This window comes from Peromyscus leucopus, unplaced genomic scaffold, assembly GCF_004664715.2.
Source record: "Peromyscus leucopus breed LL Stock unplaced genomic scaffold, UCI_PerLeu_2.1 scaffold_64, whole genome shotgun sequence".
Lineage (NCBI taxonomy): Eukaryota > Metazoa > Chordata > Mammalia > Rodentia > Cricetidae > Peromyscus > Peromyscus leucopus.
In genome coordinates, this window is record NW_023505552.1 from 382375 (window position 1) to 399700 (window position 17326).

General features: G+C 39.8%; 1 long non-coding RNA gene across 1 annotated transcript in view; it reads left to right on the plus strand.

Annotated features, from left to right (window-relative positions):
- The window catches only part of LOC114707891, a 140841-nt gene that overhangs the window by 75657 nt on the left and 47858 nt on the right, over window positions 1-17326 (plus strand). The window contains exon 2 of the long non-coding RNA XR_003736720.2: window positions 14741-14802. This is a non-coding gene — a long non-coding RNA (uncharacterized LOC114707891). The remainder of the gene's footprint in view (window positions 1-14740; window positions 14803-17326) is intronic.

Consider the following 17326-nt stretch of genomic DNA (forward strand, 5'->3'; position numbering starts at 1 on the left):
GAAGGAAGAGGATATAGTGGTTGGGCTTTGCAAAGGAATATCATTGCTAATGCTCTTAAAAATGTCATGAAAAATAGCAAGAATAACTTCTAGCTTCTATAACACTTTCCACATACTACTTATCTCCTATATACCTCTTGTATACAGTTTTATTTCATGCTTTCAAAAAGTAAAGTGAGACATCTTTGGAGACACTAGAATTCATTAAAATCTAAGATACAGGTAGTTTAATTCTTTTCAAGAGAAAAATGACTGACTGCCAGCTGACAGTCAAAACAAAGCTCCTTTCCTGGTCCACCCTTGAGGTTCCCTTTGCTCATCTAACACTAGGGCCTTAGAGAGCCTTCTGCGTCTTCCTGTTTAGAAAGACCAGGCAGGAGCCTTGACTGATAAAATGCATCGGTTGTTGTTGTTTCCATTTCCATGTGTGTGTGTGTGTGTGTGTGTGTGTGTGTGTGTGTGTGTGTGTGTGTGTGTACTGGTACACTTGTGTTTAGGATTTTGAATCCTGAGGTGGTTGACATCAGAACCCATCCTCCATTGCTCTTGCACTTTATTCCTTGAGGCACACTCTCTCAGTCAAACACAAAGTTTATAGATATGGCTTGTCTTGCTAACCAGCTTGCTCTAGGAATCTTCTGTCTCTACCTTCTGAGACCAGAATTGCAGGTGGGACACCACACTAACCCAGCATTTAAGTGGGTTCTGGTGATCTATACCCTGGTCTTCACACTTGCATGGTAAGCACCCTAACCACTGGACTACCATCTCCCCAGCTGCTGAATTCATTGTTCAACCAAACATATAGGCAATATATAACTCCCATAGATATCTCTAGAATTTAATCTAGATGCTCACCAGTCACCCTAAAGAGAGTCAACATATCTTGAGTGGAAAAGAAAAATGGTGCCTCATGACTGATACAGGCCTCTGTCTCCAACACCATAATGTCTAATCCCTGACAGAAGTGATGCACCAATCTGCACCATGAATTGACACCAAAATGAAAGTGGACCTTTAACACATGCTTCTTATAGGACTCCTATTTCTCACTTGTGCAGTAATCATCTTGATCACCTGTCGTGGTTTTACCTCTGTGTGTTCTTTCACGTGTGTTATTTAACACCAATGGATATGCATTAGGGACAATTTCAGAAATAAAAGTATTCTAAATAAATAAATAGAATTAGCATAACCACCACTATTAACATCCTATCTGCAAGTTGATCATGTGACTTTTTTAACCTGATTGGTCAACAAATCCACTGGGCACAATTAGATTTCCTATGTGTCTCTTAAGATTAGTGTTGTCAGCAGAGTCTGGTACATTCAGTAGAGGCAGATCCAAGCCCCTCGCCCTGCATGCTGACTTCCATGGGGAGCCATACCTTGTTGGAGAAGGAAATGGAGGCGGTTTAGGGGAAAGGCCGGAAGGGCAGGAGGAGAGAAGAGAGTGGGATCTGTGATTGGTATGTAAAATGAATAAAAAATTCCTTAATGAAAAAAAAGATTAGTGTTGTCAGGTGGAACCAGGGTCTGACTCAGTAGCAGAAGCTAACTTAGAACTCAATGTGTAGTCCAGGGTATCCTTGAATTTGTAGAAATCCTCATGTCTCAGTCTTCCAAGCTGTAATTAAGGGATGGCGTAACCTTGACTTGGTTGGTGAAGTTTTCTTTTTATTATAAGACTAGGATTGATATGTAAAATGAAAAAAAATTGTCTTAATTTAAAAAAGACTAGGAAGTTGCCAAAAGAACTTTAGATCTGGATTTTCTCATTTTATCTATTCCTTGACATAATTCTTGGATATCTTATGCAACTTTTCTTTAAGATTTTTCCCTTAGGGAATCTCTTAAGGGGCTTCTTGCAATCTGCAATGGTGCCCTTGGATGCTTGTAGTTCAATATCCAACAGTATGTGTTAACCATTCACCAGTCAGAAGTATTGTTAAAGCCAACATGAAAACAATAGACTAATTCAAGACACTTGAATATTTTCTGAAAGATTATTTAGCAAAAAACTCCAGGGAATCTGATTAAGCATGGTGTTTACACTGCCAGTCATGTTATATTTCCTGAAACAGCTATACAGTTGGAATTGCCAAAATTATAATTCATTATCTTCAAAATGACCTTTCCAAATATTTAAGAGGTCGAAATATTAGCAAAATATGGTCTTAGGGGCTCATTCGAATTTTTAAGAGTGTGTCTAATAATGTCAAGGTTGCATTTCAAAATGTGGTATTTGAAAGTATGTATTTTTAAATAATGCTGTCAGATTATTTTTTGCCCAGTTTTGTGTTGTGATTGATGATGATGATGAGCACAGTATTCGGTACTCGATTTTCAGGGAGGTAAATTTATTTTCTTTATGGAGTCAATGAACTCGGGGAAAATACTTATGCAGACTTGAGAGCAAATTTCATTATCATCTAGGCTAGACTCCGAGTTTTATTTTTCCTGTACAGTAGAGATGATCATTCCTGAGCTGCTAAGACAATACAGCAATTGTCCTGTCTTCACTAAGAATACTTATCTATCCATACAAGGTTAGGGAAAGCAGGTGTTGGAATGGACATGCCTTCAGGAAAGCCATAGTCCATATCTTAGTTTTCACACTTTTGGCTACTACTGCTGTGGTCATGGGAAAACATAGTATTGAAATAACCCAGTAGCTCTCAAATTTAAGTACTGAATTTCTTTCTAGTATACTACAGGGCTACAGGAACATTGAGTATAATCTAGGAAATGTGAACATCTAAGTGTGTGTGTATATGCATGTGCGCGCATGCGCGTGTGTTTGTGGTGTGTGTGTGTGTGTGTGTGTGTGTGTGTGTGTGTGTGTGTGTAGGCAAGCAAGTTCATGTCACAACACACATGTGGAGGTCAAAGGATAACCTTGGGTGCCAGTCATCACCTTCTACCTCTTTGAGATGGAAGCCTCTTCTTCTCTACTTCATATTTGAGGCAGCTGCCCCACAAGTTTTTAAGGAGTCCTATTTTTGCCTCCATCTTATGTTGTGGTTGTGAGTGCTGAGATTGTGGGATTGTAGCTGCATACACTACTGCATCTAGTTTAACTGTAAGAAGTTTGTCTTAGCTACAGTGTACCAAAAAATTACTGCAGTTGCAAAGTACCAGGCTTGACTTACCATTTCTCTGGTTTGGGTTGTTTGTCCATCTGGTCAGCAAAGGCACATATTGGGCAAATGGACCCTGTGAAAGTAATAGACACACAAATACATCAGTAGGAATAATGTCAAATTATAGGAAAGTGATTAGCCTCAGTGTTAACCAAAAGTGTGGCATTGTGACAGAAGGACTATAGCACATGCTTTTATTGCCATGTGACCAAATGCCTGATAGAAATGATTTAAAAGGGGACAGCTTTGTTTTGGTTCAGTTAGATGGTGAAGTCAATCATGGCTCTTGCAGAGGAGCCAAGGTCAGTAATTCTCAGGATCCGTGTCAGGCACCTCTCAACTGTTTGTAACTCCAGCTCCAGGGGATCAGTTGCCTCTTCTGGCTGCCATTGCTACTCACCACACATGGTGACACACACATACATAACTAAACGTAATTAAGAATAACATTTGCCTTTGCATAGTTGGTGGAAATGTGTCCAAGGAACACAACCTGTGCACCCTCAGAACAGTGTTAGCTCATCTCACGGTGACTTTATTTTCCGGAACAGAAGTAGCTTGACTTACTCTGGAATGAAATCAAAGTAACTGTGACTCCAAGTGTTTCATCCCAGGTCTGGGTGAGTATGAACCCTAGAATTGTAAAGGGCTGGCCCGAACTGTTGATTTCAGAAGCTGCTCCTCAGTTTAAGCCTATTTCTCCTCAGAGTTTTATATGTATACATACTAAGTTGAAATTACATTCCTTTTCAATAGAATGCCCACTCTAGTCAAGTAAGTCTCTACTGGGAGATTTAGCACTTGGCTCCAAGGTTGCCAGTTTTACAGTCATCTATTTTGCTTATGAAAGTTTGTATTTTACTTTTGTTATTAAAATTAAAAATCTTATAGGTGTGGTTATGTGTTTTTAATTTCAGAAAGTTAGTAAGAAATATTTGAAAGATCTAATGCCTAGTATTGCTTTTAATGATGTAACAAAATGTTATCTGGCAGAACCTAAAAAAAATAAAATTAAATTAAAAGACTTTGAAGATTGAAGAATAAAAAAGAAAATATCTCAAAGGAGCCAGTTGTGGGCACCTAGCAGAATAATGCCTTCATTTGCTTGTTTAAGAGTAAATCTGCCTACAGACTTTAAATTGGAGCAAAGTCTATTCATAGTTCCCTGTCTCCTAGTCAATTCCAAAGTGCAGGAGTTCAGTCTGGCTGTTCTACTGTAGAGCAATGACCTAGGAGGGCAAAATTTCCCACTTGATCCTGTAAGATGTCTCTTTAGCTTCTCCTGGGAGCATCCAAAGGAATGTCCTTTTTATAAAAATCTAAACTTCAGGAACATTTCATCCTTCAAAACTCCATCCTTTGACCCTTGTACACACCATGGCTTGGTCAGCTCTGCAAAACTGCTGAAAAAATGACATATTTATTCCTGAACTTCATACTGCGATGACTTAGACAGGGAAATGCTGAGAATGAGAGACACTAAGAGCAGGCTGCGATTTAAAGACTGTAATTAAAGCCACCTGGATCAGGACTTGCAAAAGGTCACCTAAAGAAAAGGGTGATTAACATTTCTAACACCTGAGCTCACCAGTGTCCTCTAAAAGGTAGCATTTTAAAGATACAGCACTGTTTATAAATTAAGGAGTTTGGGGACCGGACTTTTCCTTTTGTCACATTTTTTTAGCTTTTGAAGATTACAGGGAACCATTTGGTGGGTTGGAAATTTTTTAAATTATGGTTTCATGGAAAATATAGCATTGACTTTTAGGTTGGGATGTCTTTCCTTGTAGGATGACTCACTAAAGGAAGTATTTTGTAGTTTTCACTCTTTAGGATACAAAACCTTTTAGAATCATTTCCCTGAATCATAATTAATGTTTTTTTCTTTTTCACCAAATGTATTTTCTGAAAATTTTTTTTTCTTCTTCACAGCATAGGAATCTAGACAAACTTTGTTCCCAATTGGCCTTCACCCTCAGCGCAAAGATTCAAGAGTAACGAAAGAATATCATTGAGAACTGAGAACTCATACACATAGAGATGGGTATATAGCTGTAGACACCTGTATAAATGGAAATATCTGCACAAATTACTAAGTAGAATATTTAGATAGATCAATAGAGATAATATCCAATTATTGTGAGGAAAGGGGAAATCAAGTAGCTACTTTTTGATAAGCAGTTGGTTGACATCAAACAAAACTTTAAATGTGAATATTCCCTAACGTGAATCATAGCTGTAGGAATACATGGCTACAATGAGTATACATATGTATATAAAGATTATTATTACTGTACTATTTATAATAGGAAGAAACAAGAAACCTTAATTCTCTACTTTACAAAGGACCAATCAAGTGAGGTAGATCTTATACAGATCCCATATAAGATCCGTGAAGACTGACTAAAAAGACTCCTTCTAAGTCCAATGTGAATGGAAATGCACAGCCATCAGAGTGGTATTGTCACCGTCCAGGAGATGGGTATATTTCAGAGGAGGGCACAAGGAACAACAGACATTAACAGTTTCTTAACACGAAGGAAACCAGGAGAGTGGAAGAAATAAAGACCATTTAAGTTTTCCTTTGAATGGGTATTTGTGATTTTAAAAAGTAAAAAGAAAATAATTTTATTGTATATTATTTTACTTTAATGGGTCTTTTTTCAAATTCTGCTTCTGAGTTGAGTTGCTTAGAATTAAGGCTTGTAGAGGTCAGGACTCAAGAGAACACAGACAGAAACAGGGTGAATATCTGTGTCGCTCTTTAGTCCCCACACCATTCTTTCTCTGTAGGTTGCTGATAATTATAAATAAGCTTGTCTTCTAGGTTTACGTGTGATTGAATATTTCAAATCACAAATGGGACCAAGTAAAAGTCCTTTTATGGTACAATGTAAAGTGGTCCTCTTATAGCACAAGAGTAAAAGTGAAATTGTTTAAAACCTATGTAGCTTCTTTAACCTACCTCATCTGTTCCAGTAACTCTAACTAGCCACCTTTTACCACCCTATTGCTGAGGTTCAAAATGTCATGATAAGCCTAACAGAAAACAAATGACTCACCCAGTTATGTCCAGATGGAGGCCCATAGTCTATTCACTACTATGAGTTATCTTTAAATTCATCATTATAGGGGCTGGAGAAATGCCTCGGTGGTTAAGAGCACTTGGTGTTCTTGCAGAGGTCCTGGGTGTGGGTCCTAGCATCCATTTCAGGTAGTTTACAACCTCCTTGTAACTCTAGCTCCAGAGGGTCTGGTGCCACCTTCTGAGATCCATGTACACCTGCACTCATGTGCACACCCACACACAGAATCATATGTTAAAAATAAGTTTCTTAGAAATATTCACTGTAAAACGAGCTAGTACAGTATGAAAATGTTGTACTGAAATCTACTCCTTTGTGTAATAATATACACTAAAAAGTTTAACTTAATAAGTGGAGCTGGAGTTTTAGGATGTTACTTTTTTATCCTTATAGTGAAGGATGTTAGTAAGCAGAATATGTTTAAATGTGCTTTTTTTTTTTCAGCGATAGCCTACTTAAAATTCAGATTTAATTTTAAACTCAATATGAACAAAAAATAGAATTCCAAATCTGTAAAAATTGGACTAATATGTATTTCCAGCTTCAATTTTCTAGGCTTTATGATTTAAAAAAGTTCAGTGCTGAAACTAACCTCCATTTGTACACAATAGAATTGAATAATAAATTGGATGGAAATTAAAGATGAGCCTGATAAGATACTAAAATTGTGTGTGTGTGTGTGTGTGTGTGTGTGTGTGTGTGTGTGTTATGCTTTCTTCCTCAGAAGTTTCTTGCATCTTTTAAAAGTAAATGAAATAAACTGAAGTAACATTTAATTGCCTGCTGGAGCCAATAAGCTTAGTCTATACTTTGATTTTATAAGGTCCTATGATACCTCATTAAATTGTTGAAGTTTTTCTCATGTTGCTTGAAATCTATACATTTTCGAGTTGATGTCCACATTTGAAGTAGTAGTCTTTTTCTGGATTTACTCATAGTGACTCCAGGAATTGCAGTAAAGTAGCAACTCTGGACTTTCAAGATGATAATCTAACAGGATTCATATCCTTAAAACTTGCTGAAAAACAATCTTTCTACTTCTTAATTCTTTTGATGATACACATTTCTCTTATCTCACAAAGACACAAAGCCCACTGTGGGCAGTATCATCCTTAGGCAAGCGGTCCTGGGTTGTATAAGAAAGGTGGCTGGGCAAGTCAGTAACCAGCATTCCCTATGGCCTCTGCTTCAATTCCTGCCTCCAGTTGCTACATCAAGATCCTGTCTTTAATTCCCATAATGTGACCTTAAGTCAAATAAGCTTTTATGGTGCTTATCACAGCAACAGAAAACAAACTAGGGCAAAATTTTGGTAAATATTTGTTGTGCTTGTTCCTACTAATATCATATGGCATTTAATAAAAAAAGGTGGCAAGTTTGCTTGTCGGCCATATCATTTGCTTACTGGACTATACTCAGGGACAGTTATTAGACCTATGTATTTTATGTGCAAATTGGAAATAATGAAAAACACTCTCCAACACCTTTGACGCTGCTGTTTTGGATTCTCTTATATGAGGTTGTTTTATTGAAAGAACCACTTCAAGGCTCAGAGATAGCTCAGCTGATAAAATGCCTTCTGTATAAGCCTAAAGACCTGAGTTCCATCCTTGGCACCTACAGGAGAAGCCTGTGTGGTGGCATTCCCTTTTAATTGCAGAGCCAGAGAGGTGGAGACAGAAGAGCCCTAGAGCTCAATGGCCAGCCAGCCTAGCCTCATCAGTGAGCCCCAGGTCCCAATAAGAGACCCTGTGTCAAAAACACAAGGTGGGTAACACCAGAGAAACAGCACCCAAGGCTGACCTCTCGCTTCCATGTGCACTTGCATACATGCACACACATAACATTTCATGTCATAAATTGCTTTGTCTTCTCTACTGTGAATGGACTGATGAGAAGTGAAATGATGGACAGATCAGGGAATGGTGAATTTATGCATGGTCATCAACAAAGAATGTAATACAGATAGGCTTTACCTAATCTCCAAGTTTGGGGGCCTCTATTTATTCTATAGCTATAGAAAAGGTGTCTCAATTTTTCCAAAGTACTTGTTATTATTTTGGTCTTCAAATAAAGTAGGCTAGCAAACCTTGAAATTAAAATGGGAAATTTTTGATTATCCCTAAGGGTCTAGTATAATTTCAGACGAATTCAAGAGTTAAATTAGTTAATTAAGCCAGTTATTTCGAGACTGTAAGCAGTTCAATTCTATCTAAATCAGATGACTAGGGACTCATTTATCATCCACTTAAATAGCAAAAATGTAACATCTAACTTGATGTTTGTGCCTTTGTGAAGATAAATGTGTATCCTCAAAATAATTAGAAGTAGCAAAGATTTTTTTCTAGCAAAGTTTTAAGGAAATGAATCCTGTCAGATAACCGTTCTGAAAGTCCAGAGTTGCTGCTTCACTGCAGTTCCTGGAGTCACTATGGGGAAATCCAGAAAAAGACTATACTTCAAAAGTAGACAGGGCGGCCTAACCTTACACGTTGTCAATTAAAGGAGTGGTTTTCTGTCCCATAGAAAGAAATGTCTTCTAGCCTTCCATGGTTATTCTTCTGTCCCCAGCTTTGTGGCCTTCTATGTTCAGCTATCTGCATAATGAAGACAGTCATCTTTGGCACTGCCAGTCCCATTCTGAGGCTGTAACCTTCTGAACCACAGTTACAGAGATTTGCAAAAGCCAATCTTCTACAGTCAGAGATTTAAAGCTTCCTCATAAGTGAATGCCATGCACAATTAATTGGCAATAGAATAAATTTGAAGCCAGGATAGAAGCCAGCATGCTTGCTAGTTTTCAAAATGAATACTTTGCTGTATCTGATACTGGAGAAACTCTGGGGTTTTCAGTCCAAGGGATTGCTCTCAAATTCATTTAGTGAACAGAAACTTACATCAACAGATAAGTTCATGATTTATTCCTCATGGGCTATTGTCACATTAATGTGTAATTTTGCATTATTCATAGCTATATATGACTTGTTGAAGCAACCTGGATCCCACATGTCAGCAAGTCAGGAGTCCTGGTTATAAATTAGACAAACATGATGCTCTGACAGACTTAATCCATTTTAACAATAAATCTAAATGGTAGATGATGCTTCAGTAACTGCTCTGTGGAAGATGGTAGAGCACTATGAGATGATTGGCCTGCATGCTTGAGAGGTGGCTGGCCTGCATGTGAAAAGAATCACCTGTTTCTGCATTTGCCCTTTGAGGTCAATCTTCAGGACCCATTTGAAAGCCAAGCATGGATGCACATGCGTGTAATAAGAGTGTTGGATTCTATGAGGACATCAACAGTGGCAAATGAACTCTGCACTCATCAGTGTACCACAAAGAAACTGCTTGTTAGATGGTGATGAGGGAAGGAAATCCTGCCTCCTCCCAAAGTGCCATTGGACCACATTTCCAGAGCGGGTAGAAGTGTTTATGTGTGGTTGGGTATAGATGTTCGTTTCCAAGGGTATGTCACTATGCAGAAGACACAAAAGTCCTAGTGATTGTGTAGCAAGTGCAATAATGCAAATGTAGAACACTCAAATAGAACTAGATTCATGGTCTAGGCTGTGATGACCTACTCCCACCCATACCTAAGCCTCAGTTTCCCTATATACAAAATGAATGGATGTCATAGAATGGTCAACCCCGACCCTTCCTCTTGTCACACACTCTTCTCAATCAAGGACTCCCAGGAGAGGAAGGGTCCATAACACTTTGTTCATTTCAAGTGCAAATAGGCAAGAGTCCCTTGGTGGTTCCCACACTGTGAGCAGTGGTACAGGAAGATGTAGCTAGAGTTTTCCTGCCTTGCCCACAGTCAGGACAAATCTTTGTCACCCGCCAGTCCCACAGCCGCTCAGACTCAACCAAGTAAACACAGAGACTTATATTGCTTACAAACTGTATGGCCATGGCAGGCTTCTTGCTAACTGTTCTTATAGCTTAAATTAATCCATTTCCATAAATCTATACCTTGCCACGTGGCTGGTGGCTTACCGGAGTCTTCACATGCTGCTGGTCATGGGCGCGGCTGGCGGTGTCTCTCCCTCTCAGCCTTCTGCTTCCCAGAATTCTCCTCTCTCTTGTCCCACCTACTTCCTGCCTGGCCATTGGCCAATCAGTGTTTTATTTATTGACCAATCAGAGCAATTTGACATACAGACCGTCCCACAGCACTTCCCCTTTCTTTTTTTTTTAAAGGAAGTTTTTAACTTTTACACATCTCCAAAGTCAGCTTGGTATATTTGGGAATTTGGGCGTAGCTTCTCTTACTACTTCTGCTGGAGGGGGCGCTGTATCTTATGGGGACACAAAGAAAATTTTAGGATCATGGAGTAGTCCGTGAGACTGTATCATCTGAGCAAGTTGCCTTGAAACGATTCTGGATGTTGGATCATCTGGGCCATGGTGTCATCGGAGACCTTTCAGGTGGTCTTGGCTGGTCAAACCTGATGTATCTTAATCTGGAACAAATCCATAGCCTGGCTTTCTGTGGAAACAAAAGCAGAGCCTCCTTTCCAAAGCAACATATCCTTACATCCAAATTTTGAAGTTAAGGTACCTTTAAAATACACATTTTGGCATAACTCAACAGCTTTTGCAATCAAATGTTTCTCTTCAGTTACGAATATCAAAGAGAACATAATCCAGATTCTCTTTTGTGGTAGCCATCTCTATGTGGCTTATGTTTTATATTACCTTGAGCCTATTGTTTTAAACTGCAGCCTTCTAAGCCTGAAACGGTGCTGTGGCTGCTGGCTCCGCCCACTTCAGCTTCCCGACATGGCGGTGGTACGTTTTCCGCCAGCTCTGGAGCCATCAACTCTCAGAAATAGTGGTCTATGCTTCTATCAAAGCTACATGTAGCCCAGAAACCTCTTTTTTTGTTTTGTACTAGCAAAGGCTAAATCCACCACGCAGCTTAATGTGCCACTTGCAGAGGCCTCATTCCCGCCATACTGCAGGTCAAGCGCACATGCCAGGAACCTGCCAGTAACTCAAACCGGCAGCTGCTGCTCATTTGAGAGAGACAATTAGGAAGCTGTTTTTAGCTCCGTTTTAGAATCTTTTCTCAGGTTTTAGGTGGAAACTCTTGCCCTCCGTGAATCATGACAGGACACTAGTGGAATTCAGGTGTTTCTGGTACGTGGACTGCTCTCACCCAATGTGAGGTTGAACTGTTGACCTTGTGTACATCCTACTTCACAAATGAGTCTGTCAGATACACTAAGCCTATAGGCTGAAGATGATGCCCCAACACTGCGGAGAAACCTCAGGTGACTGCCCAGGCAGCTGGCTTTTCTGTCAACTCACACAAAATTTTTTGGAGGTTGCTTGCATGCACTTCCTGTTTTTATTTTTGTTAGCTAATATTATTCCTTTCTTGGGTCTGAGGGAGTTGAAGAGTTAGTTATGGTTGAAGATTAGTTAGTTATAGTTGAAAATTAATTAGGAAGAAAGTACATTAGATACATCTTGGAATTACCAAAATAGGATAGATAATGGAATTATTTTCTCTGATTTGTCAAATACCTGTTTAGGTATTTATTACTTGTATATATTGTATATAGTTATTGTACTTTTGTATATAGTTTTTCTTTTGTTAGTTATAACCTTTTGCTTTCTTTTTCTTTTTATTAAAATAGAAAAGGGAAATGTGGTGGTAATCTAATTGTACTGAATTTATTTTGATTGTATGTTAATAAATAAAGTTGTCCGGGGGTCAGAGCTATTAGAGCCATAGCAAGAGTGTGGCGGTGGTGGCACACGCCTTTAATCCCATAAGATCTCTGTGTGTTCAGGGATATAGCCAGCATTGGAGACATATGCCTTTAAGACCTAGGGGGCTGTACATTCAGACAGTGACAAGGCAGTCATGTGTTTGGGTTTACAACCAATGAGAAGGCAGAACACATACTATAAAAAAAAAACGAACGACAGGAAGTAGGTCTCTCTTTTCGCGAAGCTGGGACAGCAGGAGGAAGGGTGAGATTTTAGCTCTGAGCTCTGACCTCTCGGCTTTCTCTTTTACATTGTTTCTGTGTGTTCTTATTTAATAAGACGTTGGTTACATCTATAGGAAGAGTCCAAAGAATGAAGAGAAGGTATGCAGATGGCAGCTATCTAATGTTCTGTGAGAACTGGTTCTCAAAGTGACCACCTGTCACTTCTCACTTTTCCCCATCCCTTCCTGGCAGACCTAAATGACCATAATGCAGATCTATTTTTGACTTATGAGTTACATTTTTCAGTTACTATAAAACCTTCTTAAAGTTTGCTGTCCATCTCTGGTCTTTTGCCACAGGCCACACTTGCAGAGTTTACCTCAGTTCCCTCCTCCTTGCTGAAAAAGTCCATTGCGTGTGTGACTGCAGCCTCCCTCCTACTTCTCCCTTTGAAGCTCCCCTTTCTCACCTGTTCCTTGTACAGCCCTGGTCACATTTGCTTTTCTGTGATGCCTACTTCCTTCACATCTTCACAGTAGCGTCCACAAGCTACTTCACATCCACGAGCTTCCTCTATGCTTTCCCATGGTGCCCCTCTTCTTTGCCTGATTAACCTTTAAAAGTGGTACTTCCTGGGCTGGTGTCAGGGGGATTCATCAGCTGATAAAGTTCTTGCCATATAAGCATGAGTACCTGAGTTTGCTCTCCAGGTCCCATTTAAATATGCTGGATGTGGTGGCACACACTTGTAATTCCATCACTGTGTACACAGAGAATTACATATCCCTGGGGCTGATGAGCCAGCTTACCTAGCCTAAATGATGAACTTCAAACCAGTGAGATACACTACTTCAAAGGAGATAGACAGTGTTCCTAAGGATGACACCCAGGTTGACCTCAAGCCCCCAGACACATGCACGTAATTATTAAAAATTAGATTAATAAAAAAGCACTTCATGTGCTGATAGGTCTTGTCAAGTTGCCACAAACAGACATATCTAGGATGAAGGAATTTCTGTTGAGAAACTGCCTCCATCAGATTGACCTGTCAGCATGTCTGTAGGGCATTTTCTTGATTTCTGATTGATATGGGAGGGCCTAGCTCTCTATGGGCAGAGCCATGCGTGGGCAGGTAAGCCTGAGACATATGAGAAAGGTAGCTAAGCTAATTACAAGGAACAAGAGAGTAAGCTGTATTGCTTCATGGTCTCTGCTTGAAGTTCCTGCCTCAACTTCCCTCAATGACAAACTATAACCCATAAGATGAAATAAACTCTATCCTCCTATCCTCCCATGTTGCTTTTGATCATGGTATTTATCACACCAGAAAGCAAACCAGGTCATTTCTCTAAGGGTCTGGCCTAGTGCTAGAGCTTTGAAGCAAGTGCTACATCTGAATGGAGTGGAAGATTTCCTTAACATTGCGTTGTTTCACTGTATGAGATGGGGTTCTCCATGAGGTCATTACATTAGCATATTCTTGAATGGTTTGGGGCAAGGTGGAATGCGGGGCTTTCTGGGATATTAGGCATATGACTTCCCATTGAAAATAAGGAGAAAGGGCTGAAAAGGGATGGGAATGTCATTTTTCTCACTTTCTTCAGTGACCCTCTTTGTCAACTTGAGCTTAGGGAGACTTAAGGGGTGAAATTGCAGAACCAGGATCCAGCTAGATTCAGTTCTCCTCACCCCTCCCCCTTTTTTTTTAATATGTCCTCTCACTGGCCTGAATTGTCTCTCCTCTTGTCTCTACCTTCCAAGTTCTGGAATTAGAGATGTGCACCACCATGCCAAGCTTTTTCATGTGAATTCTCCAGATGGAACTGGGGTTCTCATACTTGCATGGCAAGTACTTTACCCACTGAGCCCTCTCTCCAGCCCCCAGTGACAGCTTAGCTTTTCTGAATCCCTGTGCCCTCATTGCTGGTAACATGGAGGTTCAGCCTTGTGACCTGTGGATTCACCTCCAATCAGAAATTCTGTAACTCTTTTATGTTGGTTTGAATCATTTTCTATTACTGTTGACCTCTCCCTTCCCATGGTCCTGTAGACGAATTTCTAAACAGTCTTATTAAATAAGAAACACAGAGCCAAATATAGGGGTGAAAGCCGTAGAGATCAAGAGATATTGATAGCCACCAGCTAACCTTACTCACCGTGCCACCGAAGCTCCCCTGAGAGAACCAGCTTCTTCCTGTCTAAGCTGTGCCTTTATTGCCTTGCTGTTCTGCCTTCTCATTGGCTCTTAACCCAGCCACTCACTTCCTTGTCACTGCCTGCCTATACACACCTCCAGGTCTCTATGGTTGGTACTGGGATTAAAGGCGTGGGTCACCGTGCTTGGCTGTGTCCTTGAACACACAAACTCTGCCTGCCATGTGATCAGCTTAAGGGCATTTGCTACCAGCGCCTGACTTCTGTTTATGACTGGCTATGACCTCTGATCTCCAGGCAAACTTTATTTATTAACATACAAATAAAATATCACTACATTTCAGCACAAATAATATATCACCACATGGTTCTGTTTATTTGTTAACCAAATTTTGTTGTTTTCTAGTGCTGCATTCTGACTAGTGGCCAAGCACGTGACATTCCAAACTTCAGCAAAGGTACAGTAAGGTAAGTGTCTTTTCTAGTTGACTCTTTGTTTGAAGGGAAATTGATGGCTTGATCTAAAAAAAACAATCAATGAGAAATAACAATTATGAGTTTGTTTTGGGACAACTTAAATTTTCTACTGTGTGCATCACCTCTTCCCCTTCAAGATGGGTTTTACCATGGCGTCTTTGTACATACATGTCATTACAATTTGTCCACATTTATTCTCAGACTGTGTGCATCTCAATATGACTATGCAGACATGCTCAATGGCTCAGTTGTGTCTTAATAGAAATAACACGGTGTCATTTCCTCACCTTATTCAAATTTAAAGTAAAAGCATGCTAACTAAATTTGAAACAAGCTGACTTTATTTTAAATATGTGTGCATGTATGTGTGTGTATATATATAGAGATGATAAATAGATGATAGATAGATAGATATATAGATGATAGTTTGATAGATAGATGACAGATGATAATTTACCTCAACAACATCAGAATGCAGAATATTTGAATTATCAGCACAAACATATCACTTGTGTGTGTGGGTGTGTATTCTTGAATAGCTTCTGGGGAGGTGACTTGCTTCTGCAAATCTCCTAAATTTAACAACTGTCCTTTGATTTATATTGTCTTTGTTCAGTGGTCCAAATTCAGATTGTGAGCATAAAGAAAGAGCAAGAGTATGAAACAACACAATTTTCTTCCCATGTTACTGCAGACAATAATTTTTTTCTATCCAGCAAACACTGTCACTACCCTACCAAATGCATTCTTCCTTCCTGGCCAATCTTTTTGCTGTGAGGGACAGCATAGCACCAACTAAAAAGTTCACATAATGATGGGCATGGTGACTCTTACCTATAACTCTGGCACTCAAGAAACTGAGGCAGGAAGATTGTCATGAACTTGAAGCCAGCCTAGGCTACATAATGAGTTTCAGGCCAGACAGGCTGCCGCATGAAATCTTGTCTCAGGAAAAATAGAACAGCAGCCCATCCCATCTTCCTAGTACTCTTCACTGTAGCTGTTTGACCCAGTTCTAACCAGTGGGCTCTGGGTAAGAGCCCTAAAGAAAGTGTCCTTAGGAGGAATCGATGTTGATATAGTTTCCTTTGCTTCCATCTCAGACAGATGCAGCACAGCCATAGGGATCAGGAGCAGAAAGAGAAAATGAATGTAAGCCCTGAAGAGACTGTGGACACACACACACACACACACACACACACACACACACAGCACACACACACCAAACACACTTGTACACACACATGCAGACTCATGCACTGATTTGACAGAGCTGGGTCATTGACACTCAGATTCAAGCGAGGACCAAGCTCATTCAAGCTTTCACACTGAGCCTTTATGTTCAAACATCTGTCCACATTTGACTTAATCTTCAGAGCAGTGTGATAGGTTGCATACTTCTTTTATCTGCATTTCACAGATGATGGAACAGCTCTAAGATGTTAATAACTCCAGTCAGTGGCCTTTGTGATATTTGCACTTGACTATTGGTTGTCCTTCCCCATGTTGCGCCTGGTCCAGTCCTGACCTGGCAGTATGCTGCCAAGAGCCTGAGCTGTTGATGGTTATGTTTTTATAGCTACTAAGTGGACCTGCTCAACTAAGAAATGCTTTGTGAATTCATGAGAATTTCCATTAGATTATTCCATTAGATTATTCAAATTAAGTGATTTGAAAAATAATTTCTGGGTAAAAATAAATATATAAAAAACATAGAGCATGGATTGGAGTTGCCTATGAATCCTGAGGAAAGCATTAAATACAATACTAATTTCTAGCATCTTCTATTGCATTTTGTCCTTTTGAAATAAACGTTTAGAAGACATGGTCTATGTATGGCCATCAAAATCAGTATTTTATCCTATGATCTCAACCTCAAATACTCTTCTCCATGCAGCCATTATTTTCAATCATGTTATTTGTTTCCAGAAAAGAAATAATGCAGATATAAACTAAGTTATGTAATGAAATTTCTTTCCAAGAAAAAATCATGCCACATGCTGGGGAAGGCACTGAGCTGCATCTGGGGAGGAGGGACTAAATAATGGGGAAAATCCCTGGCTGGAAATGAAGAAGACAGGCTGATAGCTCCTCTCTATAGTTTTGAAAGTCATTTCACCTTTCCAGACCTCTGTTCTTTGTTTGTAAGTGGAGAGTGTAAAGATGTTCTTCCAGGCACACAAAATTGTTGCTCACTTCCTTGGGTTTTCACTGATATTTAGGAAAGACCAGTGTCTCTTTCTGGCCTGGGATCCTTGGGTTATCAGCTCCTCCCTTTTCCCTTCACTTTCCTGCAAATACATACTGGGTCTCTGGTATCTTTTGCCACAGCCTTCATTACTCTAAGGCATCCTGCTGCCTCTCAGACGAGGGCATTAGCTTCCTGATGGCCACTTGACTTCCATTCAGACCACATAAAAACATATCTGGTACTCATCAGAGTACACTCTGAGGAACCTAATGAGACCTGCTCAAACCCAACTGTGCTTTCCCATGCATTTGCAGTGAGCCCTGT